Source organism: Mytilus galloprovincialis, chromosome 7 (assembly GCF_965363235.1).
Source record: "Mytilus galloprovincialis chromosome 7, xbMytGall1.hap1.1, whole genome shotgun sequence".
Taxonomy (NCBI): domain Eukaryota; kingdom Metazoa; phylum Mollusca; class Bivalvia; order Mytilida; family Mytilidae; genus Mytilus; species Mytilus galloprovincialis.
In genome coordinates this window covers 28426985-28444107 of record NC_134844.1, presented here as the reverse complement: position 1 = coordinate 28444107, position 17123 = coordinate 28426985, and the positions used below count along the sequence as shown (strand labels likewise).

The 17123-nt window shown below is 31.9% G+C and overlaps 1 long non-coding RNA gene across 1 annotated transcript; it reads left to right on the top strand.

Moving 5' to 3' along the window:
- The first annotated feature begins 3337 nt into the window (after positions 1-3337).
- On the top strand, positions 3338-16467 carry LOC143082698 (uncharacterized). Its single transcript, XR_012980448.1, has 3 exons — positions 3338-3478; positions 14055-14171; positions 15828-16467. It is a non-coding gene; the product is annotated as an uncharacterized LOC143082698 (long non-coding RNA).
- The last annotated feature ends 656 nt before the right edge of the window (positions 16468-17123 follow it).

The following is a 17123-nucleotide window of genomic DNA, read 5'->3' as shown; positions in this document are numbered from 1 at the left end:
TATTTCAGATTATTCAGTCTTAATCATGTTCATAAAACACAGTTATTGAATTCTATTTATAAACAACTTAAAAAGAGGTTTATTCGTTTCACTTTCCTTTTCCTGTTAACAGTTCATTACAGGTCGCAGAAATTGTGATGTCCTTAAGAATTTTAGTTGTGTCGGCCCGATATATAGTACTGTAATTTACATATTTTCAATAGAATTTCAGTTTCTTATCTTATGTCTACGAAATTGTACTGAAACAATTTTTTTTATTTCTTTGCTGATTTGAATGCTTTTGTTTTCACGCAGCTACACAGTTATTTTACGTGAATTCATAAATATTTGGTTCATATCAGACACTTGATTAAGTTTATTCTAGTATCAAATTACTTAAACACTGAAAAATGTATGACATTATTATAAAAGCTGACAAACATATAACAGTATACAGAACACCGACATACACATCACACTATTAGAACACTGACATACGAATCACATTATTAGAACGCGTCGGATTATTAGAACCACGACAAACACATCATATTATTGGAATAACGACATATAGGCGAGTGACTTTAACCATAGAATTAAATTTTTAATGCACCTACCTAACACACGGCTAAATTATATATCATTTGAAAACTACACATCTGTACTATCTGTTTTGCCCGGTCGTAAAAAAGATCGTACGGTGCAATTTCCGTCAAATCAAGATCAAAGGCCAGGGACGAATAAGTGCATATTTTCTAAGATTTCAGCCTGATTGCATAATATGACTTTTATATACTAAATTCACATATGCAAACAATTTAAACTTTTAGCAGAGAGATTAACAGTCATTATTCAAATGCATTTTTTAATATTTAAAGCGTGTTTTTGACAGAGAGCCTATGTTTCATGAAATTCGGTTAAAAGATAACAAAATGTGTGAAAACCCAAATTTTTCTTTCTGGTGCAAATGCTAATCACTTAAAACTAAGTAAAACCCTGTAATGACTATCAAAGAAGTTTTTGACATCATAAAATTTCCTAAAATTATGCTTACTTCTAATCAAACGGCAAATCATAACAACTCATACAGTTGCCCAAAATACCGCCATCTGCGACAAAAAACAGCTTTTAAGCATTTCTTCCTATTTAAACATTGTATGTGGTCAATATAATATTTAATAAACAAATTTTTAAGGATCTGAAAAAATTAGAGTAAAAAAATATGTGCGCGAATCATCTTATTGTTTGAAATAAAGGGGTCGAAACTAAGATATTGCAATCTGCATTGTAACTACCAGACTGAAATAAACATATTTCGACTTTTCTAATTGTTTGATTTGTAGCTTCATCATAAATATTGATGTAGTGAAAAGACTTTTTATTTATTTAATGTGAATTGAAAATTTAGACCAAAATAAATAGAAAATAAATTGATGGAAATTGAAATTTCAAAGAATTTCAAAAACTAGTAAACACATTATAAAACTTGATTTCTTGATTGCTTAAATTGCGTTGTTCATTGTTTACATGCATTTATTCATCAAATAAGAATAATTTTGAAGAAAAAATATCCATTAATACGCAACGATTCTAGTTACAACTAGACTTCCTGAATAGCTAGCTTGAATGACTAGTTCATTTTTCATACGAGGATGACTTCATGCAAGAGCTTCTCATGACGACTGAAAAGAAGCTATAATTATCTTGAAACTACACTTTCCCTCATATAAATGATGTTATCTCACTGAATAGTGCAAAATTTGTGACAATGTTGGACTCGTATTTTCCATTGAAATTGAAAATAAAAGATTCAACAGATATTGTTTACTCCATCACGTACCTTGAAATTGATGATGAGGGTTGGTTGAGAACAAGTTTTACGACAAAAGAGATGAGCATAAAACAACCCATAAAAACACCCCTTACTACCAAATTATAAACTTTTCATTTCTATGTAACAATATTATAGCAACGCCTGCATATCTATACTACTAAAGGAGGAGACCGATTTCATTGAGCCTCAACTCCTCTGAAATAAAGGCAACTATAGTATACCGCCATTCAATAGTCATCAATCGATTTACTAGTAACTGAAATAAATCCGGGTAACAAAGCAAAAACTAGGAAAACGCATCAACTATAAGAGGAACACAACGATAACAGAAATACTGACCTGCTACAAAAACAAACACCAACATACAAAGACACAGATTATTCGATACCAACTGCCATATGCCTGACTTGGTACAGGACATTTGAAGAAAAATGGTGGTTTGAACATGGTTTTAAACCAGAGTTCAAATGCAAAGTTGAAATCATCCCTTTGAAAATTTCACGGACGCCACTACGAGTTGGTTAACAATTATGAGATATCTGTTTCGCCAGATGACAACTGATAAGTTCCATCGACGTAACCAAATTGCCGTCATTTCTCCCGTTAATGTCACCAACCGAATAAGGCTTGGCACCGAGTTAGGAAATACATGAGCCACAAGACGGGTAAAAGAGAGCCGTGGTGTAGTGATTAGTGCATCGGACTACTAACACAAATCCGTTTACATATTAAATCTAGTTAAACCTATCACTTTTTATCTTACCGCTGGTAATTACGTTGTGATTGGTTGAACGCCGTCACATGGTGATCCCCTATGGATTTGTAGGGGTAAGTAAATTTCATAGGGGTTCATGACGTCACGTCCACTGTTAATGGTGATGCATATATTTATGTTGTTGTGTTTATTTATTAATTTTTCTACAAAACGCAGTAGAAAAGGTACTGATTGCGATAAATTCTTTATACGGTGTACTCCTGACCCCCTACGGACCATAGAATGGGAATAACATACATAGGATGTTCGGGTTGCGGCCTCAACCCTATTGATTTTTCTAACCCTCTATGGATCCGTAAGGGGTCAGTAGCAAACCATTCATCTTATATTCATCCTTTATTCTTTATTCTTTATATGTATATTTCTGAACAAATATGCTATGAATGAATAAATGAAAAGACCGGATAGAGTAGCAAGGAGCTCGGTTGCCAAGTGGTCAGAGTTGTTCATCTGCAATAAGCACTAACAGGTAAATCAAAGACGAAAAATTCGCTCATGTTAGATTTGTTCCACTTCTTTATTAATTGACTAGGATTGCAAGTTGTATTGCCGTAAGTTGGTGGTTATCTCCGGAGTCTCCACCTATATATGCTTCTAAATATGTCTGTGTCATTCAAAATAACTTTTATACTTTGTAGCTTTGTTGTCCTTGTACTTTTTTTACCCTTTATAATCTTATGAACGAGTACGATCCTTACATGTAATTATGGTTTTTATTTTTTTCAGCACAGTCCTCTATCTACAGTCAAATTCCATTGAATCAAGATCGGTCCAAGTCATGTCTTCCTACATGCAATAGCGATCCAGTAAATGTAGCTCAACCAACGACATCTACTTATGTCGTTCCAATTGTTTTTGAGAATCAAACTGAGAAGATTTATTCTGGAAAGGTTAGTAATTTGCATATAATACATATTAACGAATTTCCCTTGCTTGAAGATATACTCTGTAATACATTAATGAATAGAAGAGGACCAAAAGATACCGAAGGGACAGCAAAACTCATAGATCGAAAAACAAATTGAAATCGCCACGGTTAAAAATGAAAAAGACAAACAAACAAAACGTAGTACACAAGGCACACCAAAGAAAATTAAAGACTAATCAACAAAAGAATTGGGGTGGTTTCATGTTTCATATTTTAATTTTGATATTATTAATTTCCCCCACCTTAGTAGCAATATACCAACTTCACCTGCATATGGGATATATATTTCCCAACTTATTCGATATTCAAGAGCTTGCAGCTCCTACTCAGACTTTGTAAAACGTCATCAGTGTCTGAGTAGAAAGTTGATGAACCAGGGGTATGTCAAAGAACGTCTCGTCCTTTTTCTAAAAAAAAGTACCAAGACCTTGTTGATAAATATTCCGTATCAACTTCTCAAATAATATGCGATGGTCTTGATGTATAGATTCTGCGTACCGATGTTGTTTATCATCTTAACAACGTGTTTTATAGTTCTTTCATTTGTCTCTGTTCTATTATTAATATCACTTTTACTGTTGAATGTTTTTATGTGATATCTGTTTCACGTGGCTCGGTACTTATACATCTCGTCAATGTGTTTGTATTGGCCTTCATTTTTTGGTGGTTTGTTAATTTTGTAGATGCGACTTTTTGTATTTCTTTTGTTCTTATAACGTGACTCTGTACTTTAAAAGATCCCGTCAGTATGATATTGTTCTATTGTATTTCATTATGATATATTTCTTTTATGAATTACAATATACGTTGAACCATCATTCAATCGCGTAGTGGAATTAACTATTTTTTTATTCTTATAAATATAACTTTTGGACTAGTTTAAATCTCGGTCTATTTCTGAAATTTATTCTTACATACTTTTGATTTTTTAACCCTGTATGCTAACATTCCCATGTAAATTTTAAAATTGTTTTTATGCACATTGAACGACAAGTTTATGTGACGTATAAAATTTTATGACGTCAGACACTCAAATCAATAAATGTGTTCGTAGATAGTAGACGTTTTTGTGTTCTGTTAAATTGTCCCCTTTTAAAATTGTTATACGATGATGACTGATGTACCCATATTTTGACTATTTTATTTATTGCATCAATGTAAATATATCGGACATTGATGAGACTGTCATTAAAGTGAGAGGGTTAGTGCAATAGAACCAGGTTTAATCCACCATTTTCTACATTTGAAAATGCCTGTACCAAGTCAGGAATATGACAGTTCTTGTCCATTCGTTTTTGATGCGTTTTGCTATTTGATTTTGCCATGTGATTATGGACTTTCCCAATTGATTTTCCTCTAAGTTCAGTATTTTTGTGATTTTACTTTTTTCTGTAAATATTGACAATGCAATTTCCCATAGGAACTCCTTTTACGTCTAAAACTGTACCACTTTTGAACTTTTGAAAAAAATCTTATCCTAGAATTGAAAGATCATATGCACCACAATTTTTTTCAAAGGTCAAAATATAGGGTTGCGCGGCATATTTTCAACGTTTATGTGCCCTGAACTTCTCAGAGTTTTAACTTACACTAAATTTCTTAACTACCCCTACCTCGAACGAAAGGTTACCACAGATTTCAATGTAAACAATATGCACATGTTTATTTACTGGTAACATTTCCAAGTTATGTCTCTGTGAGATGGAACACATAGAGCATAACTGGGAACCAGTATGTTAACAAAATTAATTTTCTATGAATATTCAAGATCTCCCCAAAAGAGGCGTGTTTTGAGAAACAGCTGTATTTACAAAGTGCAATCTACAGTGGAGATCACTTCTAACCTCTCATTAGAACTGTCAGGAGAACTGTCATAGAACTGTTCTAACCTCTAACCTGTCCTAGAACAGTTCTACCTAGAACAGTTCTACCTAGAACAGTTCTACCCTAGAACTGTTCTAAGTAGAACTGTCAGAATCAGTTCTAGGTAGAACTGACTAAATCAGTTCTAGGGTAAAACTGTCTGAATCAGTTCTAGGTAGAACTGTCCAAATCAGTTCTAACCGTAGAACTGTCAGCAGAACTGACTAAATCAGTCAGGACTGTAGATAGTAATCAAAGGTACCAGGATTATAATTTAGTACGCCAGACGCACGTTTCGTCTACATAAGACTCATCAGTGACGCTCATATCAAAATATTTATAAAGCCAAACTAGTCAAACTAGTAGAACAGTTCTAAACTGACGTCACTGCAGTAAGGGCACTTTAGAATTTAGAAGAAATAAATCACTTCCAATAACTTTGCTATATAATAGCAGATTTTCTATATTTTTTCTGATCATACGTTACATGTACAAATATCGAAGTAAATAAGAGGTTATCCAACTCATCGGAGAAATATTTTTATAAGATTGCATAGGAAACATCATTGTTTACGTTTCTTCGTTCCCTGTTTTTAACAGTCTCTTCATACATGTCATAAATATATCTCTGCATTTAATTCATGGAATTTTAATCGTAATTTACCTTGTTTGCCTTGGATTTACATTCATTTAAGATTTTGTTTTGACAAATGTTCATACGAAAATTGTACAGTGGATGAATTATGGGATATTAATGATAAAAGTGTTGTATTATAACGTAAAAAAACTATATACATTTGCACCATCTCGTCAATTTAGACAGACTTATCCATAACGATTATAAATGATATCTAGGAGTCTGAAACTCAGAAAAAATATACTCATCTGAACATTAATGAAGCAATTGCCACTGGACGTTCGGCTACAAACAAAATCATGCATTTGTCTTTGCCTTCATCCATTTGTCTTCAAATTATATTAACAGTATACTATTCCATGAAGAGAACTTCCCATACATGTACTTTTTATTTTAAAATAAAGTATATGAATCAGTCATGTGAGTGTTGGGTGATGCCGTAAAATATTTTGTTTTTAAAAAAAACACATCACAAACTAACTGACTTAAAAAGTCACTTTAGTGACGGTTCATTATTATGGATACAGAGAGAAAATAAGGGTGCGCTAAATTTTTAGATATGGTATAAATACACCTTACAGCTATTTGTCTGCCATTACTGGATATCGCACAGGTTCCCGTAAAAATTTGACATCATAAAACAAAATTTCTGACGCCACAATGGAAAAGTGATTGTTGTATGCTTCAAAAGTTCAAGAGGCCGGGTCATCCAGGATTAGCAATAAAGGTGTATTGTGTTCCAAAGTTGGTGTCATTTTTATCATACGATCCGTCCTGACATAGAAATATTATTGGTTTACAATGAGGCCATATATATTTACATGATAAGTGTAAATAAGTTCAGTTTTGGTTGATATGGTCAAATAATTTTGTTAAAACGACTCAGTCTGATACATGTATATCGAAACTACTGAAATGTGTTTACAATTCAATATTTTGAATAAAAAGAGGACTTGCAGAAAATTTCTGGTACTCTAAATTGATGTGAAATTTTTTTTTTAGCCAATGTGTTACAATATTGCTGTCATTTGAATTATACAATCCATCGTGATATGTAACTACATGTATAAGTGATTTACTATGCAGCTATATATATATATATATATATATATATATATATATATATATATATATATATATATATATATATATATTATATTAAGATTTACATTATAAAGTGTAAATATGGTCAGTTTTGGTTGATGCTGTCACATATGATCAGTTTTGGTTGATGCGGTCAAATATGGTTAGTTTTCATGGTTTTGGTTGATGCGGACAAATAATTTTGTTATATCCATGAGTCAGTCTGAGATATCAAAACTACTGAAATTAGTTTACGATTCAAAATTTTGATTAAAAAGAGGACATGCTGGCACTTTAAACTGATGTGAGCATTATTTTGTTTTCCAATGTTGCTTTCCTTTATCATGTTTATATTGAACAATCAATCCTGATATAAAAATATAAGTACGCGCAATATAAAATTCTACTCGGAACAATATTCCCCAATATTCATGCAATAACCCTATAATATAAATCATTTGTATTATAATGATAATACACTCCATCCTTACATAAAAATATTACAGATTTACTATGCGACTATAAGAGTTGTATAAAAAAGAGCAAATATGGTCAGTTTTGGTTGATGTGGTCAAATATGGTCAGTTTTGGTTGTTGCTGTCAAATATGGTCAGTTTTGATTGATACAGACAAATAATTTTGTAACATGAGTCAGTCTGAGGTATGAAAACTACTGATATTTGTTTCTGATTCGATATTTTGAATAAAAATAGGAAATGCTGGCACCCTCAATTAATGCGAAAAACAAATTTGTGGTCATTGATTTCCAATATTGCAGTTATTTATATACTACAGTCCTTCTCGAACTAAAATTATAACTGAATTGCTGTGCAGCTCTATAGATTTACATAATAAAAAGCAAATATGGTAAGTTTTGGTTGATGCAGTCAAAAGATTTTATTACACGACTCAGTCTGAAGTATAAAAACTACTGATATTTGTTTATGATTCAATATTTTGAATAAAACAAGGACATGCTCATTGGAGGATCAAGGGGAGGGGGTCCAGGGGTTGGAACCCCACTTTTTTTTAACATCAATGCATATGAATGGGAGCATATAGTTGGACCCCCAGCCTGGTCTAGCTGCCCCTGCATGCTGGCACTATAAATTGATGTGAACAATTACATTTGTTTTCCAAAATTGCTGTTACTTGTATCTTGCAGTCCCTCTAGACCTAAAATTAAAACTGAAGTACTGTGCACCTATATAGATTTGCAGAAAAAAAAGCAAATAAAGGCAGTTTATATTGATGCGGTCAACAGATTTTTGTTAAACAGGTCGTCCGAGGTATGAAAACTACTCGTAAACAGATATTATATTGGTTATTGAGGTCCGATAATTTTGTTATGTGATAATGAGCCATCCTGACTCCCAGAATAACAAATGTAAAACAATTCAAATAATAATGCCCCCCCCCCCTAATACTAACGGCATAATTTATGTACAAAAATTGAGAGAAAAACAAAAATTTATGTAACACATCAACAAAAGAAAATCACTGAATTACATGCTCCTGACTTGGAACAGGCACATACATGCAGAATATGGCGGGGTTAACAGGTTAAACATGTGCTCTAAGGCAGCAACCATTTGATTTTTTTGGCTATGGGTTTTTTTTCTGTACAAACTTTTTTTTTCGACTTCGGCGAAGAACAATCTATTTTTTGACGACAAACCGAAAACAATTTTTTCTTTCAATTTTAGCATTATATAAAGTGGCAGCTGAGGATGAAACAAACAATATTTTTTTTTCTCAGGGTCCAAAACAAATTATTTTTTTCACCAAAAACTGGAAACAAACTTTTTTTTCCAAAAAAAACCATAGCCCCCCTCCACCCAGAAAATCAAATGGTTGCTGCCTAAGTCTTGCCGATTATAAATCTGAAAAAAAAACGGCAAAATAGCAAACTCTTAATTTAAATCGCTTTTTTACCCAACCCTTTATATTAAGGCAAAGTGTTCAGATTGATGCGGTCAACAGATTTTTGTTAAACAGGTCGTCCGAGGTATGAAAACTACTCGTAAACAGATATTATATTGGTTATTGAGGTCCCATAATTTTGTTATGTGATAATGAGCCATCCTGACTCCCAGAATAACAAATGTAAAACAATTCAAATAATAATGCCCCCCCCCCCCCTAATACTAACGGCATAATTTATGTACAAAAATTGAGAGAAAAACAAAAATTTATGTAACACATCAACAAAAGAAAATCACTGAATTACATGCTCCTGACTTGGAACAGGCACATACATGCAGAATATGGCGGGGTTAACAGGTTAAACATGTGCTCTAAGGCAGCAACCATTTGATTTTCGGGGGGGGGGGGGGCTATGGGTTTTTTTTCTGTACAAACTTTTTTTTTCGACTTCGGCGAAGAACAATCTATTTTTTGACGACAAACCGAAAACAATTTTTTCTTTCAATTTTAGCATTATATAAAGTGGCAGCTGAGGATGAAACAAACAATTTTTTTTTCTCAGGGTCCAAAACAAATTATTTTTTTCACCAAAAACTGGAAACAAACTTTTTTTTCCAAAAAAAACCATAGCCCCCCTCCACCCAGAAAATCAAATGGTTGCTGCCTAAGTCTTGCCGATTATAAATCTGAAAAAAAACCGGCAAAATAGCAAACTCTTAATTTAAATCGCTTTTTTACCCAACCCTTTATATTAAGGCAAAGTGTTCAGATTGATGCGGTCAACAGATTTTTGTTAAACAGGTCGTCCGAGGTATGAAAACTACTCGTAAACAGATATTATATTGGTTATTGAGGTCCCATAATTTTGTTATGTGATAATGAGCCATCCTGACTCCCAGAATAACAAATGTAAAACAATTCAAATAATAATGCCCCCCCCCCCCCCTAATACTAACGGCATAATTTATGTACAAAAATTGAGAGAAAAACAAAAATTTATGTAACACATCAACAAAAGAAAATCACTGAATTACATGCTCCTGACTTGGAACAGGCACATACATGCAGAATATGGCGGGGTTAACAGGTTAAACATGTGCTCTAAGGCAGCAACCATTTGATTTTCGGGGGGGGGGGGGGCTATGGGTTTTTTTTCTGTACAAACTTTTTTTTTCGACTTCGGCGAAGAACAATCTATTTTTTGACGACAAACCGAAAACAATTTTTTCTTTCAATTTTAGCATTATATAAAGTGGCAGCTGAGGATGAAACAAACAATTTTTTTTTCTCAGGCTCAGGGTCCAAAACAAATTATTTTTTTCACCAAAAACTGGAAACAAACTTTTTTTCCCAAAAAAAACCATAGCCCCCCTCTACCCAGAAAATCAAATGGTTGCTGCCTAAGTCTTGCCGATTATAAATCTGGAAAAAAAAAACCCGGCAAAATAGCAAACTCTGTATAATTTAAATCGCTTTTTTACCCAACCCTTTATATTAAGGCAAAGTGTTCTTAAAACTGATAAATTAACTCTAGTCGTAGAATTCATAAATTAATTTTAGCCGCAGAATTTATAAATCAATTTTAGCCGTAGAATTTATAAATCAATTCTGGCCGTAAAATTTATAAAAATCAATTTTAGCCGTAGAATTTATAAATCAATTTTAGCCGTAGAATTTATGAATCAATTTTAGCCGTAGAATTTATAAATCAATTCTGGCCGTAGAATTTATAAAAATCAATTCTAGCCGTACAATTAGAAATCAATTATAACCGTAGAACTGTTCTAGAAGTAGAACTGACCAAATATCTGGTCAGTTCTAGCTAGAACTGTCAGGATTAGTTCTAGGGTAGAACTGTCAGGATCAGTTCTAGGTAGAACTGTCCAAATCAGTTCTAGGTAGAACTGACCAAATCAGTTCTAGCTAGAACAGTTCTAACCTAGAACTGACTAAAAGGTGTCAGGCTGACAGTTCTACGTACTGTTCTAGAACAGTTCTCCTGACAGATTTAATGAGAGGTTAGAAGTGATCTCCACTGTATACATACATTTATTTAAATCGAAAACTCTCTAAAATCAGTTTTTCTCACATTAATACTCTTTTATCAGAATTATAGTCTTAAAGAAATCACTGCGTATACTCTAAGTTTTTCTTTACTATACATTTTATACCCCCTCCCCTGTTTCAATTTTTTTTAAATTTGAAAACAAGACTTTAATTATTGGCAGCTTACCTTATTTGCATATTTTCTGATAAAAAATGCCTAGAACCTGTTTAAAACTATTTTGATAACATATTGAAAGCATATCAGAATACTATAAATGTAATGTTTAGCAGTCAATCATTACAACATTCAAGATTATATAAAGTATCCAATCCAGCCTGTCTCTAGTCCACATCTTACTGTATGTCTATTTGTCAATAAAAGAACACTCAAATGGTCAATTCAGAATCCTTGTCACAACAGTATCATCCGTAACTATATATCTGACACAATTTAACTAATATATTACTAAAAGTGTTCAAACAAAGCCATATTTGCAATAGTTGTATGTATGCAGATACCAGTCTGAGATATAAATTCACTTAAATTGTTGTAGAGATGACTACTAACATCTGATTTTTGCATAACTTCCAAGCATAGTTATTGGTTTTTTTTATATCAATAACTTTAAAGTCATAAAATCATAGCATTTACAAGTTAAATTATTTGTTTTATGACCCAGGGGGTAGGCAATTTTCTATGTTTTTTTGCCCATGGGGTCTCAAATTTCCTAAATTATTCTGCTGTTTCTAGCAATTTAGAATATTTAGTAGATATTCAGGATAGAACACACTATTGTAAGTTTTCTTGAGATATTTTTGTTTTTCTAGCTTGTTTTTATTATGCCTTGGTGACAAAAAAAGCAGATTTAGGTGTTGCGGCTTATTTTTGGGTTGTCGAAAGGACACAAATACCCCATAAATAATATTAATGAAGGATCAATGAGTTTCAATGACTGAGAAGAGTAAATATAAGCACTTCTTTACAAATTTACTTACAAATATGCAAATATTATGAATTAATTATGTATCCAGCACTTTAGGTAAACTATGCATACTGTAAACTGTGAATTTATGCTGAGTCATCATATTTAAGGCCCAGGATTCTATCAATCTTCATTAAATATTTATAAAACTTCATATTTGAGTTAGTTTCTTTAAAATCTTTGAAATAAAGCAAATTTGGTTAAATTCTGAATGTTCCCCTTTTTCAAGGTTTTTATTCTTCGGTTAAGTTCATGGTGTTATCTTAAAGTATTTTAAAACTATATATCAAACAGGACTGTTACTTGTAACGAACTAGAAGGAACACATAATACTCATTTTATATAGAAAGAAATCCCACGTAAATAATCGATGAGTTAGATTTAATTTTATTAGCATTAATAAGTAATATATTCCTTTCTTTCTGAAATTCTTTTATGGATGATGAGAGGCTTTGTATGATATGTTTAAATAAGCATTCCTGATTTGTTGGATTTGGGAGTTTAATGTCAGTTTGTATCGCATAACGCATGTACACGTTGATTTTCTGTGGCGTTCGAAAAAAAAACAAAGTACAAAAGTTCAGGTGAAGTACTATATACATGTAAAAGAGCATTGAGGTCCTGCGATTTTGAATGGTTTCCCAAATACAGCTAAGATAACCCATACCTGGGGAAGAAAATTCGTTGGTATTTTGGAAAACATTTATCAGAACAGTAGTAATTTTGCTCACAGTTTGTTAACCCCTCCAAATTCTAAAAGTCAGGAGCCTGTTATTTTGTCGTTGTCGTTTGTAGCTTTCTGACATATTATTTATTCTTTATTTCTTGATTTTATCATAAATCAGACTGTTTGCTTTTTCCATTTGATTACTTTACAATTCAATGTGTAATGCATTGGTCCTTTATATTTGATTATTCGGTATGAGTTTTGCTCATTATGGAAGGTCTAAGATTATCTTCATTTGAAAAAATCATTGTCAGTTGAACTCTTGTACATACTTTTCTCAGATGGAGCCATACCACATCTCCTTATTTTATACTGACAACAAAAAACACTACAAAATCTTTCTTAGTGTAATTTTTTATGTTTCCCCGTTTCTAATAAAATTGAAAAAAACGAAGGATTATGTAAATATGCCGTCTTTATACTGGCTACCTAAGCACCACATACATCCAAATTAAGTTCAGCATAAAGCCAGGTGGCGAAAATGTTTGAATGAGTAATTATCTATCTATCAACATTCTTTTGAAAGTAAAATAAGGCTTTTAGAAATATGGTGATGAGAAGTATTCAACCAGCAGTGTCACTACATATGAATGCTCAAAAATTCGAAAGATCTACAGAAAAAATCTTTTACAATCTTGATATCAAAACTTTGGATTTGTGTTTGCATTGCATTCTTATTCCATTGTTCAGTTGAAAAATAAATTACATTGTCTCAAAGCAGCGTATATCTTCTACAGAATATAATTAATGAATACACATTTCTTGATTAAGGTCAACAAATTTGGTAGATTGATATTTCAGCAGATATTCGGTATTTGGAAAGATACTTATTTTGCACAGCTATTGGCCGACTAGTTTTGTACTCATTGTTAATGAATATATTGCATACAGAACATTTTTAAAGACATTATTACACAAAAAAAAACATCTTTTGATTTTTATTGAGGATACATTTGTGGTGTCCTGAAAACAAGTTATCCACATTTATGTGTGTCTCATATAACCCTGTCAAGTTGAGACAAGTTATTTAACCGAAACTTTAAGGTATTTTTCATATCTTTATGTTTTCATCGACAAAGAAGATGTACGACTAGGTTTTATGACTAACGTTATGGGTTCAACTTTCCTTCTCAGCAGTAACTGTAACATAGTTACCTTCTGCCCTATCGCATGGTGACAATAAATCTCAATTTCACTATACGGAATTCGATTTCATGTGATAACTTTGTTTACCATGATTCGTATAATCTACGTAACATGTTTGATGTTTTAGAGACAGGAGAAGGACGAATACCCACCAGATGATTCAAACTATCTTTATTCAGCCGTTTGTGTAAGTTTCTGCTGTTTCTGGCCATTAGGTGTGGTTGCCATCCTTACGGCCATTAAAGTAAGTTTTTAATTATCAACTTTTGACTATTTAGAATAAAGAGTCGAGATATAACATCCATTTTTTATATGGTTGTTAAAACATTCTATAGTCGAATTTTTGTCACTTAAAGCCCCCAACTATTTTTTTTATAGTTTGTATTCATAAAAAGATGTGACTTTTATGAAGATTTTGAAAAAAAGATGGATACAAGTTATTAAAATCATGTCCGGTTTTAAGTTTTTCCTCCCGATTGCGTTTTGTTCATAAATTCAAAATTAAGTATTCAGACTGAAGTGCAGACTGATGACAAGGTAAGATATGTGAAAGACAATAAAAAGAAACGTAAAACAACAACCCTTTAAAAACATTAAAAGCATTAATACAACAAGGTGTTTTCCTGAAGTGTAAACAATTTTCGATTAATGAAGAAATTGATTTTTTTTGTTCATTGTTTGTGTCGTCATAGCGAACTATTTCAAGATCTTATCTTGCTTATAAATTTTGTAATTAACAGTTCGTCTTCATCTTCTGTAATAGTCAAAACAGATTTTCAGTTATGCTGATTTGTTTGGCTGTTTACCATGGTTTACAGTTTTAACCTTCGTTTTCAATAGTATACTTAAAAAAACGCACAAATTGTGCAAATTATAAAACAACTGTTATCAAAATAGAAAATAAACAAAAAACATACATCCACTTGGAATGGTTGATATAAGAGGTCATCTATTTCATTGTAAAAAACAAATTCTTGGAAAAAAAACATGTCAACGAAATGCATTGAAATACAAATTTGCTTTTCTAAATAATGTATCACATTTGAAGTAAACCATACACTGAAAACTTATTATATGTTATTCAGTTCTCAGACAGGGTATATACTGGGACATTCTCGGCCTAGAGTTCATAACCCCACTAGTTTTCTGCATATATACTAATATCTCTGTGTTATTATTCAATTACAAAATTATCGACACATTTGTAATCCGTAAAAGAGGGGCGAAAGATACCAGAGGGACAGTCAAATTCATAGATTGAAAATAAACTGACAACGCCATGGATAAAAAAAAATAAAAAGACAAACAGACAAATAATAGTAAACAAGACACAAGTACTACATAGAAAACTAAAGACTAATACACACTTACATTTTAGAAGAACAGTTCCTTCAATCTATTATCGGTTCAATTAAATGTTTGATATGATCCGACATAAAAGTTGAATTTTGTTACAGGGCTACATAGACGTTAAAATAAACTCATAAAAAGGATGATTATATTTTGAAAACAGCTGAAATATAGAAGTAGTATGCTGAAAACGCTTATTTTTATATAAAGAATTATAGGAAACTAGTTTCTGGTATAACACCTTTTTCTGAACTTTTTATCTTATTTACATTTATATTATGACTTATGAAATGAATATAATGGTGATTATTGGCTCTGTAGATTATTGAGGATCTTGACTTGGTGATCATTTCAACTGTTTCCAGTTCTCTCTATTGACCTTATTATTTAGACAAAAACAAAATAATGGATAAAAAATAGGTGCAGGGCAATCACTACTTGTAGTAGATAACTGGTATTTCAATATTTAAAAGATCTTGTCTTGCTTGTCATTTAATAAATTTTAAACTTTTTTGTCTAAAAACAAAGTGCATTATTGGTTTTTTTGTAGGCATCCATTGCAAGATCAGAAGGTGATTATGATGCAGCAAGAAGATATAATCGTTTGACTTCGACTTTGATAGGTTTATCAATTATTTTTGGAATTATTTCTTTTCTCATTTATTTATACATATATTATATAACCTTTAGAAGTAGTAAATAAGCAGCCTGGTGAATCTCATTCAAAGTTTGTACGTTCACGGAAAATAATTGAATTAAATTGGATTAAAAAATTACAGACAGTCTACCCTCTCGGTCTTAATGATAATATCATGGGAATTGGTAATATATCTAGAACCGATTCCGTTAACATTTTGGATATAGTTTCTAAAACTGTTCGTAAAAACCGTTCTCACGGTCGTAGAACAAATCACAATCAAAGAAACTTTCGGACCAATCATACCAATATTTCGGACAAACGTTCTATTTCAAAAAACAACGGCAGACATTATCTGTTAACAAAACTCTGTTCATTACCGGTTAATAAGTTAAATAAAATTTTGGAGGATTGCAACACAATTTCATATAGCAGTCCTAAGTATGAAATTGTTCAAGTTATTATGGCATAGTGTTATTTTAAACTATTTCCCAAAATTGATCGCCCTGAAGATCATAAAAAACATTTTATTAAAATAAAGTATGTCAATAAAGGTTTTGATTTTGTAAATATTGCCGGTATATTTAACGACCATTCTGTTAAAGAACAAATTCCTGGATATTTTGACAATACTGAGCTACCTCTTATTTGTTATATTTACAAGAAATCTACCCGGAAATTTGTGTTTAATTATAGTCAACTGTGTAAAGATGTTAATATCAGTGAAAATACACCTACTTCATGTAATTGTAGTACCTCCGAATATATTTATGGACCCATTTCCCATGTTATAACAGGAGATCTTAACATCGTTCAAGACCGAGAGTTAAAATCATTCCTCAGTAAAGGACCTAAATATCGTCCCCCGTCAATTATTAATTGGCATGAGTGTCGTAATATCATCCACGACTCACTCCATACTTACTGTATGAAATGGATAAAACGGGAAAAAGCTGACAAAAAAACTTTGGACTCTTTTTTTAATTCAGTAATGAAGATAGTTGATATACGTATTCAACATTTTAAAGAACATTTTACTATTAACAATAACCACAAAAAACCTATTTCTCGTATCAAGCATAAACTAAAAGAACTAGCCAAGAAATTTGTTTTTGTCCCGGCCGATAAAGCTGCTAATAATATTATTATTGTTTGATGTAAATTTTACATTGAGGTTCTGAAAAAAGAAATCACCAATTCACCAACATT